Raw genomic sequence first — 3827 nt, forward strand, 5'->3', positions numbered from 1 at the left:
GTGAGCTAGGATCATGCCACTGTGTTCCAGCCTGGGCAACAGAGTGAGACTCAGTCTCCAAAAAAACAAACAAACAAAAAAATTTAATAAAGTAAAAGATACAGATCGGTTAGACACACTTAGTATATCCATTTGACGAAAGAGTATGCAGTTATAAAAAACAAGTGTAGTTCTGGCAGACTTTAAGAATCAGATAAATGCTATTATTTAAAAATCTAGAGCAGTGATGTCCAATAGAAATATAACATAAACCTCATATATAATTTAAAATCCTTTAGTAGTCATGTTTTAAAAAGTAAAAAAAGTTAAATTAATTTTCATAATGTTTCAATATTTCAAAAATTTAGCATTTCAACATGCAATCAATATAAAAATTGTTATTGGGGTGTTTTACATTCTTCTTTCACACTAAGTCTTCAAACTTGAGTATGCTTTTTTGGGGGGGGCGGGGTTTGCGGGTTTTTTTTTTTTTTTTTTTTTTTTTTGATACAGAGTTTCACTCTTGCTGCCCAGGCTGGAGTGCAATGGTGCAATCTAGGCTCACTGCAACCTCCACCTCCCGAGTTCAAGTGATTATCTCGCCTCAGCCTCCCGAGTAGCTGGGATTACAGGCACCCACCACCATGCCCAGCTAATTTTAGCAGAGACAGGGTTTCACCATGTTGGCTAGGCTGGTCTCAAACTCCTGACCTCAGGTGATCTGCTCCCCCTCAGCCTCCCGCAGTGCTGGGATTACAGGCATGAGCCACCGCTCCTGGCTCGTATTTTTTTTTTTTTTAAGAGTTATGCATTTATTTTCATGTGTAAGAAGACAGCCATAACTGCCACGTGAACATGATTGCATGGATACACAGCTCAGTACAAGGCTAAAGTCAGAAGTGAGTGAAAACAAAATAGCATGTTGATTTAAGTGACATAACAGAACAGGAGACCTTTGGTTATGATAAAAAATTGTGCAGGTGGTCTGTGAATGCAGAAGTTCGGGGCTCACTGCTCCAGGCTTAGGGTGAGACTCTGTGCTCTGGGCTGAAGCCCCTGGGGTTCTACAGAGAAGCTTACCCAGTGCATGGCCCCTGTGACATTCTCCCAGGAGCCTGTGGTACAGCGAGACCCCAGGGAGGAAAGCACATTTTGTTTAACTTGTCCATGCCCTACAAAATGTCTTAGAAGTGATGAAGCAACGACGATGATTCTCTTTCAAAGGGAAGAAGAATCTTCTAGATGTGGCATTGAGGAGGCAGTGGTTACAAGACAGGCTGGGCTACAGGGCGCAAGTGGGACTTGGGGGTCATAACTAGGGGACTGAAGGGACATCTCTCCTGGAACTGTCCTGGAGAAGTGCTTGTGTGTGTTTGGGGTGGGGTGGTGCATGGATCCTCTCAAGGCTGCAGGAGGCACACTCGGCCCTGTGTCCAGCATGCAACAAGCTCTCACCCTATGCCTGCTGACTCACTACAGCACCCGGGAGGAGGTGCCAGAAGGCAGATCGGGGGCTGCTGATATCCCGGGGTATCTATGGGCCACCTTCTCCTCCTAGGCCTGGGCCCCAGCCTCACTTTAGCACCACACATTCCAGAATGGGGAAGTCCATGACTGTGTCCCCAATGGGTCCCATTCTTTTATGTGTGTGAACCAAGGGGAGGTGTTTGCTATTACACTCTCTCCCTTAACTCCAAAGAATGTTGATTCCCATCATTTCAACCTCAGCATTTTCTTTTCTTTTCTTTCTTTTTCTTTTCTTTCTTTCTTTCTTTTTTTTATTATTTTGAGATGGAGTTTCACTCTTGTTGCCCAGGCTGGAGTGCAGTGGCACGATCTCGACTCACTGCAACCTCTGCTTCCTGGGTTCAAGCCATTGTCCTGCCTCAGCCTCCCTAGTAGCTGGAATTACAGGCACCAGCCATGATGACTGCTAATTTTTTGTATTTTTAGTAGAGACGGAGTTTCACCATGTTGGCCAGGTTGGTCTCAAACTGCTGACCTCAGGTGATCCACCTGCCTTGGCTGGGATTATAGGCATTAGCCACTGTGGCCAGCCAACCTCAACATTTTCAAAAACATTTTTTTTTTTGAGACGGAGTCTCACTCTGTCACCCAGGCTGGAGTGCAGTTATATAAGCTCAGCTCACTGCAACCTCTGCCTCACATGTTCAAGTGATTCTCCTGCCTCAGCCTCCCAAGTAGCTGGGACTATAAGCATGTGCCATCACGTCCGGCTAATGTTTGTATTTTTAGTAGAAACGGGGTTTCGCCGTGTTGGCCAGGCTGGTCTTGAACTCCTGACCTCAAGTGATCCGCCCACCTTGGCCTCCCAAAGTGCTGGGATTACAGGCGTGAGCCACTGCGTTCAGGCTAAAAAGCACTTTTTAAGGGACTTTGGAGTTTTTACTCAAACAGCTCAACCGTGCAAAGCCATGCTGGTCTCAGCACCCCGACCAGACAGCTACAGTCAGTGGTAGGGGTCCCCCCAGCTTTTCCCTGGAAATGGGGTAGGACCAGCAAGGAATTCTGGGGGTGGCACTTATGGTCCAGGAACCTTCTGGTGCCCAGAGGGTAGAGGAGGAGTGAAAGGTCTGACGGCGCTTAGCCCCGCTGTGTCCTAGACAGGCTGCGCCGACTTGCAGGCTGGTCCCTGTGGAGGCTCAGAAGGAAAGTGTGCAAGAGCAAGTCAGGAAGGGAAACCAAGTAAGGGAAGGGCCCCAGACAGGGCAAGTGGTCCGCTCACTGCCTGACACTGGCGGGCACTCTCAGCAGCACCCCGCAGCACTCTGCTTCAGGTGGCACGCCTTGCAGAAGAGACGATTGTTGAGGGGGTAGCAGCCTTGGTCCGTGGCCTCGATAGACAGGAGGATCCTGCAGTCCTCATACCTGTAGCAATTTTCATGGAAATTTCCTCCAGTGCACTCGATTTTGAAGACATACTTCCCATCCCGAGGAATTATGAGATTCTCACAGATGCTGCAGATGGGGGCAAATTTCCTGTAGAAGTTGTCCAGGGAGTACACCTCGTTCTGGCTGCCCGGGGCAAAGCTTTTATCCCCGATGCACCAGGCGCGGGTCACACACGTGAAGCAGGAGGGGTGGAAGGCCTGGCCCAGGGCCCTGATGATGTGCTCCCGGACCACCTCGCCACACTTGCTGAACTTCTGCAGCGTGTCCTGGCAGCAGGGTTCACAGAGGGGTCGCGCATCCTTCTGGTAGAAGCTCTGCCCGGCCAGCTGGCGGCGGCTGGTACGGCACGTGGAGTACTGGGCATGGTACTGCCTCTTCATGGCATCTACAGCCAGTTCTTGCGGGGGACACAGTCTTATGGTAGAAGGCACGGATGTCTGTGGACGCCTCTCTCTCAACAAGCTCTGCTGGGGGAGGCGGCAGCTCTTTTTCCAAGGGTCTGAGGGTATCCGGCCCAGGCTGGACCGATGGTCCCTCCGCTGGGGTCTGTGGTGGGGGTGGGGACGGGGGCAGGCGCAGCTGCTCTAAGTCCGCAATAAGTGAGGCCCCCATTGGAGCAGGAGCCTCCTCTTCAGAAGGCACGTGCCCCGGAGGGGACCGTGAAGCGGGTGGGAGGAGGTCCAGGTGAGGAAGCACGGCCTAACCATCCAGGACAGGAGGAGGGGGTGGACATCACGGGCCTCCTGGGCCCGGCGGCTCCGACTCTTCTGTATTTTATACTTACAGCGTATCTCAATTCAGACACTAAGTTTTCATCAGAAATACTTATCTCTGAAGATTTAGATTTTATAAAGTAAATTTACAGTTGAAAAGCAGATTCACATACCTACATTGTTCCAAAATGCTTAAAAGTTTTCCAGTAACTAAGTCAAACA

At 49.8% G+C, this 3827-nt stretch overlaps 1 pseudogene; it reads right to left on the reverse strand.

The window, feature by feature from the left end:
* Positions 1-2747: 2747 nt before the first annotated feature.
* LOC126936436 (filamin-binding LIM protein 1-like) lies at positions 2748-3624 on the reverse strand (annotated as a pseudogene).
* Between the last annotated feature and the right edge of the window lie 203 nt (positions 3625-3827).

Source organism: Macaca thibetana, chromosome 14, assembly GCF_024542745.1.
Source record: "Macaca thibetana thibetana isolate TM-01 chromosome 14, ASM2454274v1, whole genome shotgun sequence".
In the NCBI taxonomy this organism is placed as follows: Eukaryota; Metazoa; Chordata; class Mammalia; order Primates; family Cercopithecidae; genus Macaca; species Macaca thibetana.